The sequence below is a fragment of the Octopus bimaculoides genome, chromosome 15 (assembly GCF_046866305.1).
Source record: "Octopus bimaculoides isolate indiv1 chromosome 15, ASM4686630v1, whole genome shotgun sequence".
In the NCBI taxonomy this organism is placed as follows: domain Eukaryota; kingdom Metazoa; phylum Mollusca; class Cephalopoda; order Octopoda; family Octopodidae; genus Octopus; species Octopus bimaculoides.
In genome coordinates this window covers 56805509-56825508 of record NC_142942.1, presented here as the reverse complement: position 1 = coordinate 56825508, position 20000 = coordinate 56805509, and the positions used below count along the sequence as shown (strand labels likewise).

The 20000-nt window shown below is 37.2% G+C and overlaps 2 protein-coding genes across 7 annotated transcripts in view; one reads left to right on the top strand and one right to left on the bottom strand.

Annotated features, from left to right (window-relative positions):
* Positions 1-20000, bottom strand: part of LOC106882512 (uncharacterized) — a 147189-nt gene that overhangs the window by 121584 nt on the left and 5605 nt on the right. For 2 of the 5 annotated variants that reach the window (XM_089363912.1, XM_089363915.1), the window contains exon 1: positions 2280-4300. The exons of 2 other annotated variants lie outside the window; for them this stretch is intronic. The gene's annotated coding sequence lies outside the window, so the exon portion shown is untranslated. Of the gene's footprint in view, positions 1-2279; positions 4301-7871; positions 7891-20000 lie in introns of those variants that run through there. One more of the 5 variants, XM_089363913.1, reaches the window with a different exon arrangement.
* Positions 13368-20000, top strand: part of LOC106882513 (peroxisomal leader peptide-processing protease) — a 63775-nt gene continuing 57142 nt past the window's right edge. For both annotated transcript variants that reach the window (XM_014933211.3, XM_089363918.1), the window contains exon 1: positions 13368-14013. The gene's annotated coding sequence lies outside the window, so the exon portion shown is untranslated. The remainder of the gene's footprint in view (positions 14014-20000) is intronic.

Below are 20000 nucleotides of genomic sequence, written 5' to 3'. Positions count from 1 at the left end.
GATTGTGGCTAAATCACCATTTCGTATCTGCCTACAGAGACTACACATGTCGGGCACATGTCAGTGGAACTGGTTATCCAAAGCTAGAGGAATGTTAGCGGAGAGGACCGTGTGTGTGAATGAGAAATCAGTAAATAAAACGCGGATACATAGCCATGAAAGTAAACGTTGATTCCAGCTCCACTTGCAAAATTATTTCTTAAAATTCTTGTGTATAATTATTATACCATCGAAGAGGAACGGAATTCTTTCACTTTCTCCACTCATGCGTGAATCGGAAACTTTGTACATCAGTTACATTAATTAGTTCAAACTAGTTTCTCAAAAACAAAGTATCAGTTAATTATTTTCAGTTAATTTAGGAGTCGATTTTCAGCGCCATTACCACCCAATTGGATGTGCCTTACTTTCCAACGTTTAATTTATTTACTCCCGTCTTCTCCCGCCCTCTTTTGCAGTATATATTATTTGATTAGTAGATATATATGCTCGGTAAGCAAAAGCTGGCTCGGTTCCTTTCAGTGGATTCACTTGCTTTTCTCATTTGTTATTTACATAGGTGTATTTATTTATTTTACAAAATTCTTAATCATTAATTTATTTATATTTATAAAAGGTGTGCAATTTATTAATAATTTAGATGTGCTTAGCGAAGCGTGCGGCGAAGTCTTCGACAATATGTCATTCCATTCACATCCGACATGCATGCATTACAGGAATATAAAGCAACCCAGTACTTAATTATTGATCCCGGAAAGGCAAAGTTCACCTCGGTGGGATTTGAAATGGATATGTAAAGGGCCGTAACTAATTCTCAGTAACATTTTGTCGGATGTTCTAACGTGTCTGCCAACTACCTCTTATCGTAGATAAAACAATTCCAGGTAATAAAATATCCTTTCTTCGGTGAAGGGCATTCTCAGCAGAGAACGTTATTTTAGTTTCCTTTTTCTCTCCACTCACTGACCTTACTAATATCTCCGCTTTATATTTTCAGATTTTCATGTGTTTTAATGCCCATCACTAGTAGCATTCGAAAGTTCTAATGAACATTTCATCATTTACCGATACAACCAGAGTGTAACTGGATGAATATTTGTGACATAGGCTAATGCTTACAGCTTTAATGGGGAGGGCGAGATCTCTAGGAGTTAGTTCAAAGGAGAAGAAATTGAAGTTGGGGGAAAATGTTGTTGACTAACAAAACGTAGCAGAGTGGCACAGGCGTAGCAGCTACAACCAAATATCAAAACTGGGTCACGATAAACTGGGAGTTTGCAATGTTAGCGTGTAAGGGTTGCGGCCTCGTTATGAATAGATGGGCTCTTAATGTAATAAAATGGGTGAAGGAAGTGTCATTAACAGAAATTGATGGATTTAATATATATGTCGTGAAACATATCAGTGCTGTTGTAGTTTAGCCACAGGTGAGTGAGCCTTGAGTAAACAAATCAATGATCAAAGGTGTTTCAACCGTGCTCATCTCGTCATGTTGTGTATATATATATATATATATGTGTATATGTATATGTATGTATATATATATATATATGTATGTATTACGACATTGTTTTTTTTATTTAGATAATAGGATGTGATTTTCAGAGATAACACTGCTATTTCTTGCGGGTCGAAACAACCATAGTCTCCTTCGTTAGCTTCTTTAAAAAGAATCGCAGGATCTCTTCTGTTTGGCTTCACTTTTTGAAGTTTTAGGATTGAAAAGTGAAAGCCAAATAGAAAAGATCCGAATCGCAATCCTCTCCACCCTGTATAAAACTAAATATAGATTTTAAAATGCGATTAAGCGACAAGAAGTTTTGCTTTGTTGAAGCTAATTAATACAAAGTAAACATCTTTAAACGGTAGTTTAGTAAACATGAAATATCGAACTGAAAGGTTAATAACTAATCAGAAAGATAATATGAATGAAATGAACAACTTGCTTATCCACATGGTACCGTTGGGGGGGGGGGGGTATTTTAACATGAACACACTATATCCAGGGCCGAGATTCCGAATATGCAAAAGAATCTGCATTTCAAATTTTAAATCCACCCTCTTCACCCACCCCCAATGCTAGAAACGCGTTTTCAAATTTTAATACGAGTTAGCAAAGAAAAAAATTTCAAAATTGAAATCCGCCCCAACCGGAAATCTGACAAGCTAGAAACAACAGCCAAACGAAGGACCAACATTCTAAATACGAATTACCAAAAGAGAAAAAAAAATTTTTTATGTCATTTTGTTGTGTGTGTAAAAATCTAATTTTTACATACCTCTCTTAATTCCAAAAGACCCTCAACCACATGTTGGGGTTATGTTCGTCATGAAACATTAGGACGGAGGGGAGGGGATGTTTATTTTGTTTTTTTTTTTTGTTTTTTTGAAAAATTGAAATTTTACAGAATTTGTTTTGTTTTCTTTGTTTTTTTTCAGAATCCTCTCTGTATTTTTCAACGTATTTCACTCCCCCAAATTTTTTTTTAAAGTGAAAGTTTAAGAAAATTATGCGGGTGGGTGGAGGGTTGTGTTAAATTTTGAAATGCAGATTTTTTTTTTGCAGATTCGGAATCTCCGCCCTCGATATAGTGTGTTCCTGTAAAAAAAAACTAATTAAAATTTTAAAAAATCGCAAAGGGGTGCGGTCCATGATTTTTTTACCTCCGCCCATGATACCACCGCCTGATCGAGTAGACTTGTGGGCGGAGGTAAAGAATACGTACATCACCCGTTTTCAGCGTAACAAAAACCCTAACCCTAAACACCGGGTGTCGCCGACTTACGATTAAAGGCATTCCAGTCGTTTCCCTTCCTTATTTAATTGAAATGACTGCTGTTTCTAGCGAGACGAAACCCCAATTAGAGGCTTTGCAAACACTGTTTAACAGCCCAAGTCAGTCTTAATCGAGGAGCAGAGAACCAAATGATCGAACATGTTCCAGCCTCGACCATCTCATCTTTCTTTCTTCATCTATTGATAGTGTACTGCATTACCCAGACAGCAGTTGTGATTTAAGGGAAATTTGGTAGCTATTTGTACCAGGTTAAGGGCCACGTTTCAATCGTAAATCACAACGTCACACACACACACACACACTTTTAAATAGCATTTTGTGAGAGAGAATTCAAAAACTTCCCTGTCTAGATAAATTAAGTAGTGTTTCTTGGACATAAAAGTTATATTCTGTAAATCATTCGAGAAATAATATCTCAATGTATTACGTGGGGTCGCAAGGACATGGCTAAGATTCTCAGAGAGAACAGCGAATGTCTTACGAGATACCAAAGCTGGTGGTATTCTAAAGAAATAAAAAGATATAGCTCCTTCCCGAGTCATGTAGAATCGTGAGATCGGTATCCCAGATTCTTATGCGTATATATCCACACACACCCCACCAGGGACTGGGCGCCGATCCGTCGCAGGGATACTAGTTCTTGCCGGCAGAGTGAACCGAAGCAACGTGAAATGAAGAATTTTACTCAGGAAGACAGCGCATCGCCGGACCTAGGAATCGAAACCACAATCCTGAGTCCAACACCCCCTGATCACTAAGCCACACACCTACACTATATACATTTTATATATATATATAAGTTAGATAAGGTCGGTTTATGAGATTACCTTAGGTTTCACGTCCATAAAGGGTTTAGCTTTATGGCGTATCATCAGAACCCAAAACTTGTTAGCTTAAGGCTTCACTAGAATAAATAGCTCTCTCTCTCTCTCTCTCTCTATATATATATATATATATATATATATATATATATATATATATATATATACACACACACCACACTGGAGTAAAATGAAAATATAGTAAAGGCTGAGTTGGTAATTTATTGCTAATAGCAACCAGGTAGGAGGAGGAGGAAGAGTAGGATATATATCTTCAGACTGAAACCGTATTTTCGGACACAAACTACATATGTGGGTGCGTGTGTATGTGAAAGTTTATTTTGTGTTAGGAGTACATCTTTTGAATCAGAAAATTAATTAAAAACGATGTTGCCTTGAGCAGGACTCAAATATTTAAGATCCAGCTTGTTAAATCCTGTTTCCATTAAAAGCTGTATTGATTGAATAGTTTCCTCATCGAACTATAATGAATCGCTGTAGCTGCGCTCGATACTAGATATACACCCATTTCACACAAACACACAGTGTATATATATGTGTGTATAAACAAAATATGCATATATGTATACATGTATGTGTATATTACACATGTAAATATTTACATCGATATAAATAGAGAGCGAGAGAGACTGTGGGGAGGCGGTAGTTCCGCTGTTTTGCTGAGGTTTATTTCGTTTTTGTTTTTTTTTTTCTTTTTACATTCCCTAAATTGTTTTAGAAAGGACGAACCCTCGTCTTATTTAAAAGAGTAAATCAAAGTTTACCTGCCTTTGGGACCTCCGCCAACATTCATTTGGAGTGTGACAAATATTGGAACTATGCCCATCACTAAACTCTGCAGTGTATATACTGCGGAAGACACTACGCGGTCGCTCAGCATGCTAAAAATAGTAGCCAAATCCCCCTCATATCAAACCCTACCTTCTTAGATAGACATAGTTGGTGTAGCCTTCGGTGCATTGTACACGCGAAGAGATCGATTGGTCACGATTGGAAAACTTGGATCATTCATATGTTGTCTCGATGTGAGCTGAGCTGAAACTAAATAACACTACATTGACACATTACACTGAGCCAAACTGGTAGACAAAAAAGGCAACCTAATCACCCTCACATCACACCCTGACTACCGGCTCCTTGTGTGTAGTGTTCAAGCCGGTTGCAAAGTGACAAGATTGTTGGAGTTAAGACAGTTCCAAGGGTTTGTAAATGCGTAATTGAGTTAGTGTACGCAGATATGTAGGTGCCTGCATCTGCACTTGTGTTCCCCGTGAAAATCACCCTTTGGTACTTGCGCGCGTGTGCATCATGACTTTTTTTACATGTCTTTGTAGATGCACATAAGCAAGTGTGTGCATATATTTATGCATGTATATATATATATATATATATATATATATATATATATATATATATATATATATATATATATATATATATATATATATGTCTATGCATGTAATGTTATCGATGTGACCCTATAACTCAAGTGCTATCTGCACAATGAACACTTGTCAGACCAGTATTCCTGGTAAAGCAAGGCCTGCTCGTTTGCTGCTCTATCCTCCCTCCCTACCCTTCTCATTAACTTGTTCAGTCAGGTGTTGGTGACAGAGGCCTACAAACAGGCGTCAATTACAACTTGCTCGTGTGCATGTGCACTTTTTATTTTTGTTTTATATGTTTCAGCCCAAAGGCCATAGCCATACTGGAGCACCGCCAGTGTAATCACTTTTTCACTAACCATTCTTATGCGATTGGCTTTTGGTGACGGAGGAAGTTCGACACACCTGCGTTCTTATGAGTTTCTTGCTGATATAAGTGCATCTGGGATTTTGGACAGCAGGAGATCAAGTGGTTTATTCAAAACACCTAGCTTTATATTTACTAAATGTACATCTCAGATATTTGTATGCGTGTGTGTGTATATATATATATATATATATATATATATATATATATATATACACACACAAATGCACAAATCGTTTGCTTTATATGTTTCTGGCCAAGCTGGAGTAACGCCAATGTCATCACCTTTTCAGTGGCCATTCTTATATGATCGGCTTTCGATGAAGGGAAGGGGTTTGACACAACTGCCTCTTTTAAGTTTCTTGCTGTAACATAGCTAAATCTGGGTCCTTGGACAGCAGAAGATCAAGATGTTTGCTGAAAATATCTACCCCTACTCCATGAAGATCTCTTAGATATTTTGGCCAGACACTAAGTAGCTGTGGGCATTTGAATCCCAAGCTATTGCATTACATGGTTCTCACTCTGGACAGGATAGCTGGGACCTTTCGGAACAGTGTAATGATGTCCAGTTTGGAGGCTGGTATAGCTCTTGATACCAAAGTTTAGTGCCAGCCTCTCCAGGATCTACATATATCACTACAGACATCTCCCGTCTTTGCTCCCAGAAACTCAACTGTTGATGCAATCTTCCTGGTGTAGCACTGCTTAATTGCCTCAAGTTCTACTATTAACTTGACACTGTAGGGTGACAACAGTTGAGAGCAGCAGTCCAGACAGCAGAGTACAAATGTCCTCCACACAACCAGTGTAGTTCCCTCATCCCTTGTTCTGAAGGTCCTCAGAATCCATCCGGCCATTCGCCTCCACACTGCCAACATCTTGGTGATATGTACGTGAAACAAGGCAACATTGCTCATATCAATTCCCACATCACACACACTGCATTTGACTCTGGGATTGCCATTTCTTTTGGTCCAGAGTACCATTGTTGCAGGTGTGAGCACCAATTAGCTGGTAGTGGAAGGCTTGGAATTTACCTGAATTAAGTTGCATGTTGCTTTCTTCAGCCCATTTATATATGGCATCTAAGTCTTTCTGTGGAAGATTAGCCCCAGAAGGTTCCTTGACTACTTGTACTGTTCTTGTGTCATCAGCATAACTAGTAAGTGTGGCTGTCTGTGTAACTGGTGGCATGTCTAAAAGAACCACCATGAACAGTAGTGGACTTCCAAGAGGCTCTCCACTCACTATTACTGTCTCTTTGGAGAGGACTCCATTGGCTGTCACAGCATGGCTTCTGTCTTTTTAGAAGTCATATAACCGCTGCCCTAGTTTTCTGACTATGCTGAGTCTCTGTAGCTTGTAACATCTCCATCCCAGGATCGACTTTATCAAGAGCCTTTGCAAAGACAAAATATATCACATCCACATTGAGCAGTTCGTTGGTTGTTTCAACAGCCATAATGCTGCAAAAGTTGTGTAAGGCAGCTTCTTCCTGAGCAGAAACTGTGCGTTGTCAGGGAGCAAGTCATTATCTTTGAGGAACGCGATCAGTTTCCTCTTGACAATGTGTTCCATGACTTTGCATATATATATATATATATATATATATATATATATATATATATATAAACACACATGTACCTCCTCTATAGCAAGACACCTGTTTTAGCTTCTCTGTCCCTCTGTCTCACTATAACCTTTCATCATCTGACCCAAGATCACCTCCGCCAATGCCCCCTCCCCTCTCAAAATTCCTTGTCTTGCAAGTTACTTGGTAGCCCTGCAGGTGCTGGTACCATGCAAAAAGCATCCAGTTCACACTGAAGTGGTTGGCATTTGGAAGGGCATCCAGCTGTAAAAACCATGCTAAAGTGACCTCACCTGTGTTGGTGCCACGTAAAAAGCACTCTGTCCACTCTATGGGGTGATTGGTGTTAGGAAGGGAATCCAGCAGTCAAAACCCTGCCAAAACAGACACAACAGCCTGGTTAAGTCTTCTGCCTGGCCAACTCCTGTCAAACTGTCGAACCCATGCCAGCATGGAAGACAGATGTTAAATGATGATACATACATATATATATATATATATATATATATATATATATATATATATATATACATACACACGCTCACACACACACACACACTGTAATAAATGATACAAACTATTCATTCTAAAATTAAAGACCTAGTGATATCAGTCTTTTACTTTTCTTTAAACAAACATCAACTTTCTGCTATTCCAGGTTTTGCAATAATCATTAAAAAATAGCAAGTGGAATCATTCACTCATGTTGAAGTATACTTGCCTTTTCCTGCCCTGCCTCACACGTATCACAATGTGGCAGTCAGCAGAACTAGAAAGAAACATATTTTGCAACTGCACGGAGTAAATAATCACAATCAAGTAATTCTTTTTCAGAATAAAATTTTCAGTAAAAGTTTTACTGATAAAAGAATTATTAAATAATACCTGCATCGTCTCTGTCTGCTCAGTATTGTTGTGTGATCGTTTTGCTGCATTTTGGATCAATTTTCATTTTGGGTACTATTAAAGGATATCTTAAAGAGAAAAAGTTGTTTTTTTCCTTCAGATTGTTCACTGCAAAATCTATCACATGTATACATATCTAAAAAAAAACAAATTTTTCTACATTTTAACTTTATTAAATTATCATTCCTATTACTTTGAAGTAAAGTACATCTTCTTCAATATTGATGTACTCAGTTTTTGCCTCTTTGGTTACAGGTAAAGTGGCAAAGAAATCTGCTGGTTTGTTCACTTGTCCCAGAGATGTGGTGAACACACTTTGGAACTGTTTGATCATCATCATCGTTTAACATCTGCCTTCCATGCTAGCATGGGTTGGATGATTTGACTGAGGATTGGCGAACCGGATGGCTGCACCAGGCTCCAAATGAGTTGGCAGAGTTTCTACAGTTGGATGCCCTTCCTAGCACCAACCACTCCGAGAGTGTAGTGGGTGCTTTTATGTGCCACCAGCACGAAGGCCAGTCAGGCGGTACTGGCAACGGCCACGCTCAAAATGGTGTATTTTACATGCCACCTGCACAGGAGTCAGTCCAGCGGCACTGGCAACGACCTCGCTCAAATGCTTTTTCACGTGCCACCAGCACAAGTACCAGTAAGGCGACGCTGGTAACAATCACACTCAAATGGTGCCATTTACGTTCCACTGGCACAGAAGCCAGATGGCTGCTCTGGCAATGATCAGGCTCAGTTAGTGCTCGTGCCATCACGATTTCGATTTCACTTCCTCCAACAAGTCTTCGCAAGCCGAGTTTAGTGTCTAATGAAGGAGAGGTTGGCATAGATGCCAGTCATCGAATTTGGTTCGATTTAGATTTCACTTTCCTCAACAGGTCTTCACAAGAAGAGCTTAGTGTCCAATGAAGGAAAGGTACGCATAAGTGGGCTACAACCCTGGCAGAGGCCTCGGATTATGGTCTCACTTGGCTTGCCTGGTCTTCTCACGCACAGCATATTTTCCAAAGGTCTCGGTCACAAGTCATTACCTCGGTGAGGCCTAATGTTCAAAGGTCGTGCTTCACCACCTCATCCCAGGTCTTCCTGGGTCTACCTCTTTCACAGGTTCCCTCAACCTCTAGGGTGTGGCACTTTTTCACACACACACACACACAGATATACATATATATATACACACACATACACCCTGCGAATGGACAGAGATTTAGAGACGTATTACTCAAAGCCTTTGACGAAATAGAAGGGGATATAGCTTCACACGATGTAGAAGACAACAGGAGGTTTCTACAGGACAACTTGCTAAGGGCCACTGACCAAATCTGTGGATGGTGCAAAGTCCCCTCTCGACCGAAAATAACGTGGTGGTGGAAGAATGTTGTTGACAAGGCTATTAGAGAAAGGAAACAGGCTTGGAAAAACTGGAAGAACGGTGGTAGAAGGAAATTGTATCAGACTGCCAGAAGGGAAGCTAGGAGACAGGTTTATTTAGCCAGAGGGGAAGCAGATAAGAAAAAAATTGCCAATATTCTGAGCTGTGAGGACCAAAGACTTGAGGTATTTCGTGTTGCAAGACAGCGTGTGATAGAGAACCGTGATGTCGTGGGAGAGAAATGTGTTCGCATGGATGATGGTTCACTTGCACTAAACGAGGCTGCAAAGAGAGAGGTTTGGAGACACCACTATGAAAGGTTGCTCAATAAAGAGAATGAATAGGAGAAAGAGAGTCTGCCGAATGTCAACCCAACAGAGGGACCAGCTATCCGAATTGACAGTACCTTGGTAGATAAAGCAATTAAGAGAATAAAGACAGGGAAAGCCCCCAGCCGATCAGGAATCACACAGAGATGCTCAAAATATCTAGCGGTGTTGGCTATAGCCTAGTCACCCGTATAGTTAACAACTAATTAGCAACAACTAGTGACCGAGACCTTTGGAAATATGCTGTGCTTGAGAAGACCAAGCAAGCCAAGTGAGACCATAATCCGTGGCCTATGCCAGGGGTGTAACTAGCCCACTTATGAGTACCTTTCCCTCATATATATATATATATATATATATATATATATATATCATCATCATCATCATCATCGTTTAACGTCCGCTTTCCATGCTAGCATGGGTTGGACGATTTGACTGAGGACTGGTGAAACCGGATGGCAACACCAGGCTCCAGTCTGATTTGGCAGAGTTTCTACAGCTGGATGCCCTTCCTAACGCCAACCACTCAGAGAGTGTAGTGGGTGCTTTTACGTGTCACCCGCACGAAAACGGCCACGCTCGAAATGGTGTCTTTTATGTGCCACCCGCACAAGCCAGTCCAGGGGCACTGGCAACGATCTCGCTCGAAAATCCTACAGGAGCCAGTCAGGCGGTACTGGCAACGGCCACGCTCAAAATGGTGCATCTCATGTGCCACCCGCACAAGAACCAGTCCAGGGGCACTGGCAATGATCTTACTTGGCTTGCCGGGTCTTCTCACGCACAGCACATTTCCAAAGGTCTCGGTCAGTAGTCATCGCCTCGGTGAGGCCCAATGTACGAAGGTCTTGCCTCACCACCTCAGCCCAGGTCTTCCTGGGCCTACCTCTTCCACGGGTTCCCTCAACTGTTAGGGTGTGGCACTTTTTCACGCAGCTATCCTCCTCCATTCTCACCACATGTCCATACCAGCGCAATCGTCTCTCTTGCACGCCACAACTGATGCTTCTAATGTTCAGCTTTTCTCTCAAGATACTTACACTCTGACGGGTATTCACATTGACATTACACATCCAACGGAGCATACTGGCTTCATTCCTTGCGAGCTTACGTATGTCCTCAGCAGTTACAGCCCATGTTTCACTGCCATGTAGCATGGTTGTTCGTACGCATGCGTCATACAGTCTGCCTTTTACTCTGAGTGAGAGTCCCTTTGTCGCCAGCAGGGGTAAGAGCTCTCTAAACTTTGCCCAGGCTATTCTTATTCTAGCAGCTACACTTTCAGCGTACCCACCCCCACTACTAATATATACATACATATATATATACATGTATATATATGTATATATATATATATATATATATATATACATACATGTATATATATATCCATATATATACATACATATATACATACATATATATACATACATATATATACATACATACATACATATATATATATATACATACATATATATATATATATATACATACATATATATATATACATACATACATACATATACATACATGTATATACACAGATACACACACACACACACACATATATAGATACATACACATGCATATATACATACATATACATACATACACATATATATACATATGCATACATATACATACATATATATATACATACATATACATACATATATATATACATACATATACATACATATATATATACATACATATACATATACATACATATACATATATATATATATATATATATATATATATATATATAAGAGCGTAGCTCGAAACGTTAAAGACTTTCCGTATTCCCGAGCGTCATACTAATACATCCTTTTGTTGTTTACACCACCTGTCCTCGTCTGTTGTTTTTTTCGTACATTCTCCCATATATATATATACATATATATACATACATATACATACATATATATATATATATATATATATACTTACATAAATATATACACATACATATATATATATACATACAAACATATATACACATATATATATATATACATACAAACATATATATATACATACAAACATATATATATATACATACATATATATATATATATACATATATATACATACATACATATACATACATACACACACACACATTTATAAAAATATATTCTTTTATTTGTTCCAGCCATGCAGCTGCGGTCATGCTGGAGCACCAGTGTGGTCTTTCTGTTTTCTCAGTCTGCTGTTTCACATCACCACTCCTGCATGTGCCTTTTTCCCAGCTGTTGGTACATTTGGTGTGTAATTGTATTTGATTCCACTGCCCTCGTCTGTACCTCATGTCAGGCTATTGGTTCATCCAGTATTAAGGAGAAGAGGATGTCCAGTTCCCTTTTGAAGACATCCACCTCCACCCTATACAAATTTCTCAATTTTTGTGACAGGGCATTGGGGAGCTGTGGGTGTTGAACCCTAGACTACGGCAATACCTGGTGCTGAACTGAGATAGAGTGGATGGTACTTTAGGCACAATACAATGGCAGCCAGTTCTAGCATTTGTATAATACTCAATGCCAAAGTTACGTACTAGCCCTTATACGGACTTCGGTATACATGATTTGAACTTCTGGCGGCAGGTCCAGAGGGTGAAAGCTGCCTTCAAAGGAACAGAAAAAGGAAATTTTACTCTAGAGAGATTTTAATGCAAGAGAACGAAAACCAAATATTGTAAAACATTAATTTAATTAATCCTACAGCTGTACCAGACCTTACCACTCCGCCGAGAAGTTATTATAGATAGATTTATCCGTTTTTCTTTTTTTACGGACGAAAACATTTGGCGTCATAACTTATGATTTTATTTACTCAATTCATGAGTGCTGCTGTAGCTATTATGTTAAGTCCAATGCCCCTCGAACAGACTGTATTATCAGACTGAGATTAAACGAACGAATTCTGATGTAGGAGGGCCGCACCAGGGGCATCCGATAGGGTGACCCAGAGCTTTTAAGATCGGGCTAGTGTTAATCTGGTGAATACAAACTTCTTCCCTAGCTATGTGCAACAGTAATAATTAATAATGAAGATGTTGATTTCTGATAAGGTAAGAAGCCACAAATGTTTAAGAGGATCCCGGGGGAAAAGTCAGGCGAAAATTCAATAAATTACTGATTTAATTGATTTAATTTGTTTCATCGGTTTTAGATATTGAATAAAGAGAGGATATTTTACTTTCACATATGTGTAATTCCATTATATAAATTGTTGCCATTGTGTACAGCACATGGAATGTTAGCTAATAATCAACTCAAAATATTATTTGTTTAATGACTTCACATGAAGCAGGACATGTAGTTTTGTGTTGCGGATTTATTCACCTAACCTAACTTTAATTTTTTCATTCACCGTTTGGGGGAGGAGAAAACGGAAAGATTGTGACGTTCGTGGTTAATAATGGTATTCATTACGTATGTGTGCGTCATCTTTGTTTACTTCAGTAATTTGGAAGGGGTGAGTTATGATAATTTATTCGTCTACACTGTGAAAGGAAACGAAATGATAAAGTGTGATATGAGGGAAGGAGGGAACATAAGAATTGAAATAGACAGACACTTCATTCATCCCTACATTTACTTTTGGAAGAAGGATGGGCGAAAGTTTGGGGAATATCGGACAGTAAAGACTGATCAAACAAGAATTTTTGTTTCTAGAAAATCATGAATGAAACAGACATGCATACGAATAAAGTGAATGGGTTAAAATAAACGACACAGTGGGGGGGGGGGATGAAGGGTTGAAGACGGTGTAGCATTTTTGTTAAATTTTGTCGATCTAAAACTCCCTCCCATGTCTACTCTGATAATAGCAGTTTTTCTCTGATGCTTTTGTAACAACTTTTAAAAGACTGAACGTCGATCCTTCCCTTTACTTGGTGACCACCTTTGTAGGCGGGCTTGCTTCAGCAAAACCAAGTTTACGACGACTTGTCCTGACAACCTTCACCAATCATCAACTAGGCAACACACCATACCACCACCACCACCACTATAATACACAACAGACATCATCAACAATACATAGAGTAGTATATAAATGCTAGGGACTCAAATTACACCCATAAAATACATACGTCGACTAAATTTGTCTCGTAACGTAAATCTTCTCCACTTTATTTGCTTGAGCTTGCATTTCTTTTTTTCCCATATGCCTTTTATTTTTACAGTTTGGGTTGTGACAAACAGTTGTCTGGTGTTATATATTCGAAGGCGAGAGGAATACAAATTGGAGTATATGAAACTTTGCGAGATAACCTTCAACCAACAAGCAATTTCATTTACGGCCAGGAGGTTTTCATTATCTGTCCTTTTGCCACTTCTTAAGCAAAGCAATGCATTCCAGTTCATTCAATTTCAAAATTGAGAAGAAATATACCGTAAGATGACTTTTCGATTTCCATAAGGACTATATATATATATATATATATATATATATATATATATATATATATATATGTATACATACATTTCATGACTTTACGAAATTTGAGTAACCCCGATGAAATCAGTTCACGCCAGAAAATAGATTATCTTTTAAAAAAAAAATTCTAACCAACAATGGAAATCGACGTGTTTAATATTCAGTTATTGTGTTGTCTAAAGGTACCTAGATTTTGCCCATATTGTAGGATTTGCAGGTTATATATTATCGAAGATGAATGGAGGCTTATTCCTATAAAGATCTATCGTAATTTATTGTAAAAAAACAAAAAGACTGCTATTTAATGTTTCTGCCAATAACATATCTCTACTTCAATATCGAAAACTACACATAATCCACATCAGCTTTTTATTTTCTTTATCTTCAATCCTTCATATTAAAATTAACAATCTGGCACGCGTGCATACACATACATACGTACACACATGCACAAACACGCTTGACAAAAAACAACGCAGTAACCCAACCAGCATATACTATTATATATAATATATATATATGTATATATATATATATATATATATATATATATATATATATATATATATATATATACCAACAAATTGGTTTATATACATAGAGTATTTATGGGAATAGAACAAGCACTGGGTGGTGATTAAACAGACAGAAGAACACTGTGGCAAAATTACGTACTGATAGTTTGTTTAATTCTAATTCTTAGTGAGACTTTTAACGAAAGTCGTTTGTTTTGAGGAAGAATGTGGTTGCTATTTCTAGCACATCGAGTGAAAGTAGGGTTACTTCGTTCGGGAAAGGCCTGTATATCTCGGAGAATTTTCGCTACAAACTATTGAATGCCTTTGAAAAATAAAGAAACCCCGAACGTCAGCACCTAAATACTCTTAATCCCTTATAAATTTGTAAATTTTTGTATCTTCGTAAGAAGATATTCTAAAAATTGGTTTAATGAGCATTGGTACGGAAAGGATCTCTAGATGGAAAGTTGACAACAGACATAAACTGGGTTAAACACGTCACGTAGTTTTTTGTCTTTCAAACAACCGAAAGAAAATCGGGGGAATCGAGTCAAACATTGCAAAGTGTGTCACACACAAGTTCAAATCTTCGTGTATGCGTCTGTCTTCTGTTCTGCTGTTTAGCTCCATGTCAGCCCTGTTCGATCAGACCTATCATTAAATGTATAGTGGCCATGGCTATCTCATCTTTTTAGACAATATTATCCACTCAAATATGTCTTACCTTTTTTTTTAAAGACGGTAGCACGTGATTTGAGAGTAATGTGGCTGCTATTTTTAGCAGGCCGAGCGACCAGGTAGAAGCTATCACAAGTCGCATTGCTGAAGACTAGGTCCTTGGAGTCACTTATTCCACATCTTGGCAAGAATGTCTGATAATTTCCTCTCCCAAAATCCATTTAACTATATTTTGGCTTCATGGAATAGAGAAACATTGTTTCTTTTTCAGACAGAACATATATTTGAAAGTGAGGTGTAAACCAGTTATATATATATATATATATATATATATATATATATATATATATAGTATTCCCTAAACGCTAAGACCTCGAAGCAAATAATTTATTCCACTTCACAGACTTCTTTCACCTGTATTTATCAACGCGGACTATCGTTAGATTCTTCAAAAGTTGCTCATCCACCGCAATACACACGCACAATTTTATGTATATATATATATATATATATGTGTGTGTATATATATATATATATATATATATATATATATATATATATATATATATAGTCCATTTTTTACATACTGATATTATCTTCTCGAATCATTTCAAAGGCTTTCTTTAAGTGCGGAGAGGAAGCTGCAAATAGCTGTTCCGTACGATAATAAAAGAACAGTCTACCGGCCTCCATACACACACAATCACCCGTTAATTATTATTTGATAATTACTAATCAATTCTTAAATGATGTTCTTTTACCTTTCATTCTGCATACACTCGCTTTTCTTCTCCAAGGCACCTACTATGTCTGTTGTGTGTGTATATACACGCACACGCATTCCTTGGGATCAAGTTTGGTGTCAGCTTGTAAATTTATATACAGCAAGCGAACGAGTATTGTTTTATTGCATACATACGCATAGCGGAATGGATCGTAGAACCTAATTTACTATCTTCTTTATTAATGCTTTGTGTCATTAAAATATGAGTGTAAAAGTCAATGTTATTCAATGCTTCCTCGCCAATCAGTAAAATGTGGAGATCGAAGATTGGGGTCTTGAACCGTACACCGAACCGCTTCTAAGTGAAGAAGTTCATTGACATACTTTTAATTCCTCGCAGTTCAAAGTAACAACACATAAACTGCAGAAAGATTTCCTTCTCTGTGTAATTCTTTTTCGTGTTTATTTAATAATTACGATTTATTAAAATTGTGAAGTGGACGAGAGGAGAAAAGCTGTTTGAAACTCATCATCCCTTAAACAAAACAAACAGCCTGTTGTGTTCAATTAAACACACACACACCTCCGTATTAAACCTAACAGACGTATTCAGGTCAATGTAGTAGTAGCAGCAGCATTAACAAAATTGCTGTTGCTGGTGGCGGCATGGGATAAGGTTAAATGTTTCAATTATTTTTGTCACTGTCGTCATCTTGTTATCTCATCTCTACTTGATAATATGTGCCCTATATAATACATGCTAATCCCTATACATCCTGCAAGTGGAAATCACAGTGTATGCAGAACACCCTTATTTATTACATAACAAAAGGAAAATAATAAAGCATAAATAGTTCCAACGAAAAACCAAAACTTACACAGAAACTTGTAAAAAATAAATAAAAGAACTGCAAAGTTTTTCTGTTTATTTATTTTTTAATCCTAAGATTAAGTAGGCAAAGTGAGTATCTCTCTCTCTCTCTCACACACATGCTAACACGACATATATATATATATATATATATATATATATATGTATATGTATGTATATGTATATATATGTATATATATGTATATATATATATGTATATGTATATATATGTATATGTATATATGTATATGTATATATATGTATATATATATATGTATATGTATATATATGTATATATATATATGTATATGTATATATATGTATATGTATATATGTAAATATATGTATATATATATATATATATATATATATATATATATATATATATATATATATATATATATATGTATATATATGTATATGTATATATATGTATATGTATATATATGTATATGTATATATATGTATATGTATATATGTAAATATATGTATATATATGTATATGTATATATGTAAATATATGTATATATATATATATATATATATATATATATATATATATATATATATATGTATGTATATATATATATATATATATATGTATATATATATATATGTATATATATATATATTTACATCTGGGAACATGCAACCGTGTCGTAAGTAAAATATAAAACGAAACTTATTGCCTTGACACAGTCAAGCAGTATATATTTTTTGAGAACATCGATGGGCTTGTTGACATAGTTTACATGGAACGTAAAAGATACCGTTACGCTCCTGAGCACTCACACGTGTGTGTTTGTATAGATAGATACATACCTACATACATATAGATATATATATACCATGACAAATCAGACTGGGACTTGGCACAGCGCTCCAGCTGAAACAGTTCCAGTCAAACCAGACGCTATATAATGATATATATACATATAGCTACACACACACACACATATATCAACTTATCAATAGGCTGAATTAGTAAACCTATTATCAACGTGCCTATAATGACTACAGGAAACAGGTGTAAGCCAAATTTGCTGTAATAAAGGCAAAATATGTAATGACCATTATTTACAACTTTATATATATATATATATATATATATATATATATATATACACACACACACATATATTAGATATCTTCCGTCTCTCCATATATATATATAAACACACACACCAGTAAAGTGAACACTGAGTGACAAACAAAACAGTGAACTGACTAACAGTTGTTATGACAATATTTGAAAAGTAGATTTGATATCAACCAGCCTATGGATGTTTAGTAGAGTTTGCTCTGTTTCATATATTCAGACTAGACACTCGTCACTGAGTTAGTGTGACCTTATGACGCACTCACATCTAGATACTCGCCTAAATATCAAAAACTGAATCTAATATCTGTGGACCCTGGTCCACCCTAAAATCCTGACATTAGCACTTGGTAATACATCGTATCTGGAAGATATGAGTAGATGTCTCCAAAACAAAACTTCTCAGCACCTCTATCCTATTGTCCATTCCATCTGTTGGAGTTAACATTTTTTACTCAAACTTCATTCTGCAAAGTGGTACCCCCTCGAGTGTAGATTCCACTCTGCAATGCTGTCACCTCACTTTGGATATCAGGGAGAAAGATTTCCAACTTGGTGCAAAACTCTCCCTCACTTTTTAAATGCATGTACTTTTGCCACTGCATTTCAAAGTTCTCCAACCATTGAGTGAACACCACTTATAAAGTGGGGTTTACCCAGTGTACTAGGGATTAGAACAAAAACATGACTAGTTTCAAAGAAAAACAAATTAGTCACACTCCCTATGAATTAAGATTCCGACTTCAATCAGGGACTCCAAAAACAAACTTCTTCCACCTTGCCCAATTCATCTTGCAGACCCTGCCAAACACCAACAACTCTTCAACCATATCTCTAACTGCATCAAGGACATTTAACACACAACATCCATCCATCGAGTTTCTTGGTGGCATTGATGATCACATGCTCGTTACTAAACTGATGTTGTTGGAGCAGAGACCAAATCATTTACAATCCTCAGTTGCCAACATCAACACACCCCTGACAGTGGTCCTTGGAATAAACAACAGACATTCCAAACACCACTGATTACTTTTGCACCTCCAAAACCCTGCCTCAACCAAACTAATCATCTCTGCACCTAGTGTAACTGCCATACATCTACATACTATGCAACATCCACCTCCTCAACTGAATGATCACATCTCTACCAATTTTATGCTAACTTTTCCAGGTAATGCATCTTTTTAAACTGACCCATCAAAAAAAGCTTCGTAGGTGACTGAAATCACCCTCTTAGGCTTGTCCCTCCTCATTCCCAAATTTCTAAATCAGAATAAGTCCCTAGAGAGGGGTACTGAAAATTTGGATAAGGAAGAGGCTAGCACTAGCTGCATTGTTTGTGAATAATGAAAATGGTACAGTCAGAGCATATTTCGCTTTGTTGATTTCAAGCAAGTGGAAGGAGATACTCTTGCACATGGCATCTAGGACTTCCACCAACCTCTGACCCACAGACATGCTACTTCATGGCTTGTTCTTCTGCTACTACCGATGCCTCAGCTCCTCAAGTGTGATTGGTCTTATTTCATCAACACGCAAGTACTCGTAACTCATCTTTATTTATCTTGTTATCCATATTGTGTCCAGTGAAAATAAGTGGTGTAGTGGTTAGAGTGTCATATTCACAATCGCCAGATCATGGTTTCAATTCCTTGAGAGGGTGGTGCATGGTATGCTTCATCAAAACACTTCATTTTAAATTGCTCCTGTCCATTCAATTGTAAATGAGTAACCCTGCAACAGACTGGCAACTTATTCCAATATAATGTTATCTTGGTCAGTTTACTCTATGGAAACCAGTAACCAATCGACCTTATTACAAGCCATAGAAATTTAGATGGTAATGACCAGAGGTATTGTTTCTACCTCAACCATCAGGCCCAACACAAACCATACTGCATTGTCTTTCCTTTTCTAAGAAAAACAATGGAACTCTACTCTCCAGCTGTCAACTTGCAACAAATCAAATGGAATGTGAACGCCAACAGTATTAGAAGGTCTGCAAAAATTATTGGCACAACTCCTCCTTCCAGACCAAATGAGTTAAAAA